Raw genomic sequence first — 12,351 nt, 5'->3', positions numbered from 1 at the left:
GAAGAAAAGCAAACACATAAAATAGTCTGACCCCTTCTTCTCAAAATGGCCCAAACTGACCATATCTGCAATGTGCTCTGTGTACTCCGAGCTGCTATAAACAAAACTACACCAATGCCCATGTCTCATCCCAGGTAAACAGCTAAAAGGTAATATGGTCACCCCTTCCTCCATAAAACAGACCAAGAGGGTACCTGAAAGTGTCCTTTCCTTAGTCCAGGTAGAAGGAACACACTGCTTAGCACAACCTTCAGAGAGAGAGCAGAGAGCTAAGTTTAATATAACAAAGCAATTCCAGTCATAGTGCAAAGCTCATTATAAATTCCATCTTCAACATAATAACTTTCCAGACCACTTCAGATCCCACTTACTGTCTCTTTCCTCTGAGTTCAAACCCTAACACCTTAAGTATCCTTCTATGTGCATTGTCAGTGAAGGAAACAGAATTCAAAATGGCCAACACAAAAAAGATAATTATTGGCTCAGTGCCCGTTAGCTCAGCTCAGTGGTTAGGGTGCTAACCATATACACCAGGGCTGACAGGTTTGAACCAGCCCGGGTCTGCTAAACAACAATGACTACTACAACAAAAAAATAGCCAAGTGTTGCAGCAGGAACCTGTAGTCTTAGCTACTTGGGAGGCTGAGGCAAGAGAATACCTTAAGGCCAAGAGTTGGAGGTTGCTGTGAGCTGTGACACCACAGGACTCTACTGAGGGCAACATGAGACTGTCTCAAAAAAAAAAAAAAAAAGATAATTATTGGTAGACAAATCCATGACTAAAATGCCAACTTCTGGCATGGCTGATGTTCAGTAAAGGTCATCAGAAAGATATCTCTCCCTGGCCCCTGGCTCTGCTTTCCTCCTATGTGGCTCCATGCTTATCCACTTGGTAGCAAGATGGCTACCAACAGCTCTAAGCTTAAGTTCTTTCTCTCAACAGCCCAAGCAGAAAGCATACTTTGTTTCCAAAAATTCCAAATAAAGTGATACAATAGAATTGAGTCTCTGGCTCTAAATAGCCTGGCTTGACCACATGACCATTCCTAATTCCCACTCTATCACCATAGCCAGGGTGATACAACTTTCTGTCAGGCCATGATAGGATTCTCCTATATGTAGCAATAGGTCGGTTGTATACCAACTACATCATGGTCCAAGAGTAGTTTATTTCTTCAAGGAAAACCAAGATGCTACTTAAGGAAGAAAAGAGAATGAATCCTGAGCTGGAAAAAACAGCCAAAGTCCAACTGTGCCCTAATCTAGAGCAAGAACAATGGCAATAGCTCTATTAGAGGATAAGACTCATGAATGTGTTTTCCCCTCTGTTTTCAAACTTTCTGTAATGTTATTATACTGTCTTTATTTTTTCAAATGGGGGTGCAGGACATGGAGTAAAAAAGAAGCAATGCTAAGTTTCAAATAAATGTAGATATGACATAAAGGCCAAGAGTTTCCTTCAGAATAATATAATTTCCCATTTGTAATAGATGCTATCCTTTTCAATGTCTCTCCATGTTATAAATCTATTAAATCAGTTTTAAAAGTCACTCCTTCTAAAGATGACTAATGTATTATGTACCTTAGGTGAGGTCCCACCTGTACCCCATAAATGCATTAATGTACACAGTCATGATTTAATAAAGAAAAAAATAAATAAAGATGACCAAATAAGATGAAGAGCATCCTGGACTGTCTTCCAAATGGTTTCTGCTTCATTAAGTTGTACTGTTCTGAAACCACGACATAACTCCAAAAAAATTCAAAGGAAAGGTGTGCGATGGTTTTTAAAAAACTAAGAAAAACCTTTCAGCTGGAGATATCATTTTCCAGTAACTCACTAAAATGATGAACACAAAGGGAAAGAAGAGAGGCACCTGATACAAGTTCTCTAGGTCTTTCAGAAAACATGGAGTTTTTCCTTTGGCCACATATATGCAAATCTACAAGAAAGGTGATCTTATAGATATCAAGGGAATGGGTACTATTCAAAAAGGCATGCCACACAAATGTTGCCATGGCAAAACTGGAAGAGTCTACAATGTTACCCAGCATGCTGTTGGCACCATTGTAAACAAACAAATTACTGACGAGATTCTTGCCGAGAAGATTAATGTTTGTATTGAGCATATTAAGTACTCTAAGAGTCAAGACAGCTTACTAAAACATATGAAGGAAAATGAATAAAAAAAGAAGGAAGCCAAAGAGAAAAGTACCTGCGTTTAACTGAAGCACCAGCCTGCTTCACTCAAGGAAGTACACTTTATGAGAACCAAGGGAAAGGAGCCTGAGCTGCCAGAACCCATTGCCTATAAATTCATGGCGTAATAGGCATACAGCATAGCACACAGGGAAACCAAGAGAACCAGTTGAGCAGGAGCATAAAGTGCTGGAACCTATCCCCCACAATGAATTCATGGCCTAATAGGTGTACAGCATAGCACGCAGGATAACCAAGAGAATCAACACAATAGGAACAGAAGGTGCTGGAACCGATTCCCCATGAATTCATGGCATAATAGGCATAGCAAGCTTTGTCGCATTCAATGGAAAGGCACCTCTTTGAACTGCTGGAACCTTTTTCCTATGAATTCATGGCATAATAGGTATTAAAATGCTACTGTAAAAAAATAATAAACTAAGAAAAAATATTTCCACTGGATTCTAAATGCTATGGTGAGAGATCTAGTACTCTAAAGTTTCTTAGCCTAGCAGATCCAAGATCTTCCTTGATCCACCCCAACTTGTCTCTCTAGTATACCAGACTCATCAACACTGGTCCATTTCTATACAATCAACCCACCAAGAATTCTCATGACTCCAGTTTTCATCTACCCAGTTCACTGACTGGCAAATGACCTCAGCCTATTCTTTGCCCTTCTCAGAAGAGCCAACATCACTAATCATTAGGAAGATGCAAATTAAAACCACAGTGAGATATCACCTTATCCCAGTCCAAATGGCCATTATTAAAAATTCAAAAAACAATAGATGTTGGTACAGATGTAGTAAAAAGAAAACACTTGCCCTATGGTGATAATATAAACCACTACAGAAAATAGTATGTAGATTCCTCAAAGAACTAAAAGTAGACCTACCATTTGATCCAGCAATCCTACTACTGGCTATCTACCCAAAGAAAAAGAAGTCATTATATCAAAGGACACCTGTACTCATATGTTTATCACAGCACAATTCATAACCGCAAAGATATGGAATCAACCCAAGTGCCCAACAACTGATAAACAGATAAAGAAAATGTGGTGTAAATATACCACAGAAAACTACTCAGCCATCAAAAAGAATGAAATGTCTTTTGTAGCAACTTGAATGGAACTGGGGGCCATTGCCCTAAGTGAAGTATCTCAGAAATGGAAAAAAAATACCACATATTTCCACTTTTAAATGGGAGCTAAATTATGTGTATCCGTGGTCACAGAGAATGGTATAATGGACATTGGAGACTCAGAAGGGAGCAAGGTGGGATGAGGGTGAGGAATTAAAAATTACCTATTGGGAACAATGTATACTATTTGGATGGCAGATACACTAAAAGCCTTGACTTAACCCCCTCACATTGTATAATTCACCAATGTAACAAAAAACATTTATACCCCCTATATCTATTGAAATAAATATATTTTTTAAAAATTAAAGATGCTATCATATACTTAAGAAAAGAAAAAAGTGGCCAACTCAAACATCACATTTCTTGGGAACATTGCCTAACCTTCTTATTAAGTTCTCCTAGCTTTCAAAGCACAATTAGGAATGCTCCTCTCTGGCCTATACTTCATTCTGCCTTATAGTTATGTGCTGTTAGTGCCAACGCTGTATCATTTTCTACATATCTCTTCCCTCCCTGAATTGTGATTTAATTGCTTATTTAATTGCTTGTTTATTATTCTGTATTATATCACTGAGTGACAGAACACCCAAAGAAAAGAGGATAGAGTTGTTCTTCCAAACATTACAGACATGGAAATATATAGCAAATATTTTTTATTATGCACACATTTTCCAGAGAAGTCTATCATTTTAGATCCTTCTCCTAGTGGCAAAAGAGAAGAAAATGGTTATGATCCATACTCATAAGAAAAAAAAGGTCTAAGAATGAAACTGAGCTCTACTCCCTATAATCTGACTTCTGCAATCATCTCAAAGAGGAAGAGGAAGTAGAGTTAAAAATAAAGCTCTCACCTAAACGGCAGCCAGGATACAAGCCAGTTAGGCTGAGCCAGCATCTTTTCAGACATACTTCCCAGGTGGTTAGATACAGCCAAACACAATACTCTGGGCCAGAGTCTGAAGCTAATTAGGGAGTCTGGAAAGGAACAGTGAGACTTTTAACAAAAGAGCCACCACAAGCCACAGCAGTAATACTATGCCTCTTCAAAATGCCAGAGTTCCTTTCACACCTTCGAGCATCACCATGCTGACAAACATGGAAAGGGGGAGTTTGGGGTGATGAAAATTTCATGAGCCATGGGATGTTTCTGTGATTTTCAGCACTAGAACACTTTTTTTTAATACAGAAAAAACAGCAGGGAAAGGCACATGTTTTATTTTTCCACAGTATAACTTACAAACATCTAACTCAGCTGTCCTTTGACTAGTTTTAAAGTATTTTTCTTCTGAGAGAAATAATACCCATTTAGGTTTTCCAGCACAATTGAGTGATAAAATTGATACTTTTATAAAATACATCATCAGAAAGCAGGCTCATTGTAAATGGGGGGATATATCAAGGGAGGAGAATCCAGTCTCTGTTATACAATAAAAGTAATATTGAACTACCTAATATCAGACATCATTGCACCAACAATTTCTAACAAGCCTGACTCCAACTTGCATCAGTTAACAAACAGGATGAAAATGAGTCCTATGTATCTGGCAGCAGCAGGGAAAGCCCTTGTTGTGCGAATATTTTTGCCTCTATTGAATTTTTGCTCATGTTTTCATAGAATCTCAACATTGATTATCTAAAATGTAGCCAAACCATTAGCTTAGAGATCACAAGCTTATAGGTTTTTTTTCTTTTTCAGAGACAGAGTCTTACTTTATTGCCCTCGGTAGAGAGCCATGGCATCACACAGCTCACAGCAACCTCCAACTCCTGGGCTTAGACGATTCTCTAGCCTCAGCCTCCCGAGTAGCTGGTTCCTGCCACAGCACCCAGCTATTTTTGTTGTTGTTGTTGTTGCAATTTGGCTGGGGCCAGGTTTGAACCCACCACCCTTGGTGCATGGGACCGGCGCCCAACCCACTGAGCCACAGGTGCTGCCCAGCTTGTAGGTCTTTTTTTTTTTTCTGAGACAGGGTCTCACTTTGTCTCTCAGGCTACCATGCAGTAGCATCATCATAATTCACTTGCAACCTCAAGCTCCTGAACTCAAGCAAGTGATCTTCCTATCTCCCAAGTAACTGAAACTGTAGGCACATGCCACCACACCTGGATAATTTTTTTTAATTATTTTTTGTAGAGATAGGTGTCTAACTAACTTGTTCAGGCTGGTCTTAAACTCCTGGCCTCAAGAAATCCTTCCACCTCAGCCTCCTAAACTGCTAACATTACAGGTAGGAGCCACTGTGGCTGGTCTAAAATTCCTATAATTATTTACAATTGTGACTTCAAGCATGGCATGTCAATTTTTTAGCAATAATGATCATGATTCTTCATGTAAAAATACCTTATAGTTTACAAAACTCTATTTTACACATGACATTATATATAAATTCTCATAGTATCTTTGGTAATTGCTCCAAGCTATCCCCCAAATTATAGTATTTCATAAAAACACAAACATATTTTAAACCCTCTCAACTTATTTTTAAGTAGTAAAATAAAATGTTTTTCTTTTAAAGAATGAACAAATTATAGTATTATATTTCAGAAATTGGAGTTTTTAAATAATTCATTATAGCAATACATGCTTACCAAAGACCTACAATAGCATTCAAAATTTTCAAGCTTTAAATGCATGTATCAGGTTTTAATCTAGAGTTAGTCATGAAGTATAATGAAAGGATGTTTAGTAGATACATGCAAACATCAAGCAATCTTAACAAACGTGCTGTATTTCAAATTATGAAATCACATTTCCCAAAACCCAACAGTAACGCCCAAAAGCAAAACAGGCAAAGTCCTTATCTGGTATAATCTTGGAAGCCATGAAGAAGGGAACAAAGACCTTCCCTCAGATCTTTCCATTCAACCACTAATATGTGAAATTCTACCAGAAAAATATTTCTTCTGTTTGAGAATTGAATTTTCATCTTTTAGGGGAGGTTCTGGGAAACATAAGGTGTACAATACAACTGTGTTACCTATCTACACTCACTGTAACTGTGAGTTTACAAGAGAGACATTTTTGGAAGTGAAGAACTGATAACAAAGCAATGATATCATATATTAAGTGGCTCTTATATTCTAAGCATTTTATAGCTGCCACACCATCAGTCCCCACATTGGTGCTATGAGTATTCTTAATCACATTTTATATATAAAGTAGCCAAGGCTCATAAAATTTAAGTTATTTACCCAAGGTTTAAGGGGAACCAAAGAAGAATCTGAGGTCAGAGCTGGACCATCACAAAAGCTAAATTTATGCTACACTGATATTGCATCAATGGCCTTGGGATCCTTAAAAAGGAAACTTAGGGTTCCTGTGGCTCAGTGGGTAGGGTGCCAGCCCCATATACCAAAAGTGGCAGTTTCGAACCCAGCCCTGGCCAGCTAAAAAACAGCAATGACAACTGCAACAAAAAATAGCTCAGGAGGCTGGGGCAAGGGAGGCTGAGCCAAGAGAATCACTTAAGCCCAGGAGCTGGAGGTTGCTGTGAGCTGTGACGCCACAGCACTCTACCAAGGCGATATGGTGAGACTCTGTCTCAACAAAAAAAAATAGGAAACTTAGTATTTAAAGAATTAATTGCTGAAGCATGACTGACTACAGATGAGCCAAAGGTCTCAATCTGAAAGAAAGACTAAGAGGGGAAAGTTTCTCTCTTCTCATCTCTTCCTTTCCCTTCTTTCACTTTGCTTCTCTCTTTTCTCCACTCATTTACCCCCTCCCACTTAAACCCAAGGGCATTGAAAAAGAGATAGAAAACTTAAACCAGCAATGCATTTACAATTATATCTTCTGCTTCTTCAGGATCCTGCCATGACAAGTGTACATATTTACAGAGACAAAGGGAATTGAGTATAAGGGGAATTTTAAATTATGGCAAGAAGAAGGCTGTCAAAAAGTAATGCACGCCAAATTTTGCTTCAAGTTTCAATGAAGGACACAAGCATGTGGGAAGCTCCCTAATTATTAAATATAACTGATTTTAAAAACTAATCAGGTCTGGAACAAGAATATTTCCTGGTTTTGCCAAGCAAAAATGTTGGATAATTTAATATTGATATTAACAGAGATCAAAGGAGTGGTTATTTGATTTAGACTTTGTTAGAGACTTTCCTAGAGGGTTTTATATTCTTAAAAACATTTCATCCAGGAGAAGAGTTTTAGAGACCATAAAGTGAAACTAAATTATAAAAAACGTACTGGTCAACTAGTTGCGACTGCACTGAGTGAATCGTCAAGGTAGAAACGGGAAAATAATTTTAAATCTGAAATTTTTTTCTTTTTATAAAGGACAAAGGGAATTTCTGTGACAATTAAATTCTCCTTTATTCTCACCACATGGGTGCTAGATTAACTAGCATTTCGCTGCCCTCTCTTGGTAGATACTGAGAAAACAGAAGCTGATTTCTTTGCGGGGATTGGGATTTGGCTTCTAGCTTCAAGAAAATAGTCTGATTCTTGCCAGCAGGAAAATTACTTAATACGGCAAGTTTAAATATAATTAGTAGTACTTAAAAGAACGCACTTTACTCTTTTCCAGTTATCATGGCACAAGCAGCCATGAGCAGCAAAGTCTCTCGCGACTCGACTTACGAGGCAGTGCAGGAAGTCCTACACCTGAACCAGTGGAAGCGCCAGAAGTTTTTGGAAATGGTAGAGCTGCTTATCAGCTTGGAGAACTATGATCCTCAGAAGGACAAACGCTACTCTCTGGTACCATCAGGCTTAAGTCCACTCCCAGTCCCAAGTTCTCAGGATGTGTCCTGGGGGACCAGCAGCACTGTGAGGAGGCCAAGGCTGTGGACATTCCCCACACGGACGTCGAGGTGCTGAAGAAACGGAACAAAAACAAGAAGCTGGCCAAGCAGTGTGATGCCTTTTTGGCTTCAGAGTTTCTTATCAAGCAGATCCATGAAAATTTGGCCCTGGGCTAAATAAAGCTGGCCAATTTCCTTCCCTGCTGACCCACAATGAAAACATGGTGGCCAAAATTGATGAGGTAATGTCCACAATCATGTTCCAGATGAAGACGGTTCTTTGGCTGTGACCGATGGCCACTTGACGGTCACAGATGATGAGCTGGTATACAACACCCCGTTGGCTGTTAACTTCTTGCTGTCATTGCTTAAGAAAAACTATCAGAATGCCCTGGCTTTATACGTTAAGAGCACCATGGGCAAGCCCCAGCACCTGTATTAAGGCACATTCTAATAAATGCTAATGATGCAAAAAAAAAAAAAAAAGGACTTTATTGCTTTCAAGGTTGGCTTCCTCAAAGATGAAGCATAATGTGCAGAAAACATATTAGTTAGAGCTCTGGGGATCAATCCTTCCTCTGGGAGAAGGGAAGAAAGAAGGTAGGGGCTGGACTGGAATTTAGTTCCCGTTAGTGCTGTAGTCAACCCGACACAGAGTTCTGAGGCTGGCTGGTCCCTTGGAGTTGTACTGAGTTGGGACAAGAAGACTGGGCCTTCACAGCTTTACCTCAACCTGTCATTGTGTTACTAGATGAAGAGGGTTCAGCCACCTGCCATTATCAGCCAAATACAGAGATCAGGATTAGATCCAAAAGCTTCTTTACTTTTAGATTAGCCAGCAATCTGAAGAATAACAAACGTAGTCTCTCAAATCTGTTCTGCCTCAGTTACAATTCTAATAGTTTTATAATATGATACAAGAAAACAAACCTAGAAAATTTTAACTTTTATCTAAAAGAATCATCAAAAAACCCACAAAAGTAGCCTTTATTTTAACAATGTAATAATACTTAAACAACATAAAAGCAATCTTTACTCTTACAATATAACAATACTTATTGCCTAAGTGTTATTATCTCCCCCAAGTCTTTTGAGATAAACATCCTTACAATCATTGCAAAACCTTACCTAGATAATCATGGAAGGTATCTGAGGAAAAGATGTGGGCTGAGCAAAATAGGTCAGCTGTACTGCTTCAGGTTAGCTTCTCAGACTCCATCTTGTAGGCCACCTTTCTGGTTTCAATTGGATATTGGGTACCCCTAAGAAGAGGCCACAACCCTAAGGCAACTCTTTATCCAAAGGCAATTTCTAGACAAGAATGACATCAAAGAACTATCAACCAGCAGCACTCCTGGAAGCTGGAGGAATAAAGCCTTCTGTCTTGAGGATAACTCGGATGAGGCATCACAATATGTTACATAATTACAATATATTCACTTTAATAACTGTTTCTTAATAAATGCCATAGCAAACATAAACTTAACAATAGTTACAAGTTCACTGGCTCGGCGTCTATGGCTCAACCGGCTACGGCGCCAGCCACGTACACCTAAGGTGGCGGGTTTGAATCCCCAGCCCAGATCTGCCAAACAACAATGACGGCTGCAACCAAAAAATAGCCAGGCATTGTGGCGGGCGCCTGTGGTCCCAGCTACTTGGGAGGCAGAGGCAAGAGACTTGCTTGAGCCCAGGAGTTGGAGGTTGCTGTGAGCTGTAATGCCAGGGCACTCTACCCAGGGGGACAGCTTGAGGCTCTGTCTCAAAAAAAAAAAAAAATTAAATTTACCAGGCTCGGCGCCTGTGGCTCAAACGGCTAAGGCACCAGCCACATACACCGGAGCTGGCAGGTTCAATTCCAGCCCGGCCCGCCAAATAATGATGGCTGCAACCAAAAAATAGCCAGGCGTTGTGGTGGGCGCCTGCAGTCCCAGCTACTTAGGAGGGTGAGGTAAGAGACTCACTTGAGCCCAGGAGTTGGAGGTTGTTGTGAGCTGTAATGCCACGGCACACTACTCAGGGCAACAACTTGAGGCTCTGTCTCAAAAAAAAAAAAAAAAAAATTAAATTTACCAGATCTTGTAATTTTACTCCTCAGTGAGAGAACAATGAAAACGTTTGTCCACATAAACACCTGCACGGTAATGTTTGTAATAGCATTATCAATAATAGAGAGAAAAAGGTCTGTCAACTGGTGAATGATCAAAGAAAATTTATTGTATCCATAGACTTGAATAGTTCAGCAATAAAAAGGGGAAAAGTACTGATACATTCATGCTACAACACAGATGGACATCAAAATATAAGAAAAAAAATCCCAAAGTAAAAGACTACATACTATATAATTCCATTTATATAAAACGTCTATTAAAAAAATCTACAGAGACAAAAACTAGATCAAGGATTGCATGAGGCTGGAGGTGGAAAGAGGAAGTGACGGTAAATGGGTAATCTTTTAAAAGTGATAGAAATGTTCTAAAATTGAATTGTGGTGATGGCACCACTCTGTAAATGTACTGAAAATCTTTGAATTATATATTTAGAATGAGTAAATTTTATAGTATGTAAATTATACTCAATAAAGCAAAAGAGAGGAAGGAAGCAAGGGAGAGAGGGAGGGAGGGAGAAAGGAAAGAAAAAGCGGGGCTCATTATCATGCCCCTCTCCAAGGGACATCTGTGTTTTTGTTTTTTGTTTTTTCTGACCATAGGATAGGGGTTAAAGTAATAGCCTCGTCTATATCTGTCAGAGTATGTCAGATCACCAGACTCCTGAACCTCAGTGTTAGAAACTAAATTCATTTTGGGGAAGGCTCAGAATAGGCTCATAAACAGTTAGACAGATAATTCCCTAAAGCAGCTAGTAGGAGACTGGCCTGAAAACAAACAAACAAACCACTCTAAGATAAATATATATTCAATGTATCTCTAAAATCTCCATCTTCACCTAGTCTAACATATAGAACTGCCCTTCCCCACTTCTATATATATATACATAGGCTTAATAATACCATGTTTGATTTATTTCCCCCTTCAAGTTATCTTTGATGTTCATTTTGACCCAATTTCACCAAGATACAAAATATATAGAGGGCAAAGTGAGAACTGAGGCCAGAAAGGGGTAAGAATGAGGTATCTAACCTTTATTGACAGCATATTATATTCAGCACTGTCCTAGGTACTCATTACATATTATGTCACTTAGTCTTAACTATAATTCTGTGAGGGTGATATTATTCTTATTTGATGAATAAGAAAGCTAAGACTCAGAGGATGAAGCAATTCATCTAATTCATCTGAAATCATCCAAAATGGTAATGACTACAGATAAGATTATAAAAACAAGATAATACACAAATATCAGACTACTTTGTCTTTTTGGAGCTATGCAGCCGAACTCTGCCCCTATGAATTGAGATGAGGTTTCTCCTGAAGAAATCAAATAACTCCACTGCAAAATATTCTGGGAAGAAGTTTTTCCTGCAGCTGAAAATTAATCTCTAAATATAAAACCACTTTCTCTGGTCACTTTTTTAGGGGACCAAAAGTTGCAGAGAAGTCTGGAATTATCAAGGAAGATGAGCTGCACCTGGCCACATTGCTGAAATGGGGTGAATTCTCCAGAAACAAGAGCTGAGATGGTATGTAGAGCACAAGATGTTTAATAAAGAACAACATCAGTGAAAGGAGGAGCAAAGAGGCAGGATTGAACAAAGGAAAAAATTCGAATGTCATGCATACCTGACAAAGCCTTGACCAACCTGGTGGGCAAGTTTGGAGCAAGTAGTACCCAGAGTTGTCCTGTGATGCATCTCTGTGTCTACCAAATGTTGAAAGAACCCCTAGGTTGATGTGGTTTATGAATAGTTGAAAATTATTCTCCATAATTATATCATTTTCATTATAGTCTAGCCTTAGTTGTGCGATAAGAAATTGAGTGGAGGAGTTATAATAGATGGCAAGAGATGTAGCAGTTAGAAAGACTTCAGCAAGTACAAATTGTTTAAATTTGTTAGTCATACGTGTTGTCTCATATACAGGGATATTCATAGGTAGCACAATCCTGAGTTTATGTGATTGGGGTCATTCAAATAGGACAATGTCAAGAGGAAGCAGAGGTATGATCTCTTCTAGTGCATTCTTTATAAGAAAAAGAAAACTTGGCTCGGTGCCTATAGCTCAACCGGCTAAGGCGCCAGCCACGTACACCTAAGGTGGCGGGTTCGAATCCCCAGCCCGGAC

The 12,351-nt window shown here is 39.0% G+C and overlaps 1 pseudogene; it reads left to right on the top strand.

Annotated features, from left to right (window-relative positions):
• The first annotated feature begins 7,913 nt into the window (after positions 1–7,913).
• LOC100965470 lies at positions 7,914–8,552 on the top strand (annotated as a pseudogene).
• The last annotated feature ends 3,799 nt before the right edge of the window (positions 8,553–12,351 follow it).

This window comes from Otolemur garnettii, unplaced genomic scaffold, assembly GCF_000181295.1.
Source record: "Otolemur garnettii isolate 467f Iridium unplaced genomic scaffold, OtoGar3 scaffold00015, whole genome shotgun sequence".
Classification (NCBI taxonomy): Eukaryota; Metazoa; Chordata; class Mammalia; order Primates; family Galagidae; genus Otolemur; species Otolemur garnettii.
This window is presented reverse-complemented; position numbering and strand designations above follow the sequence as displayed.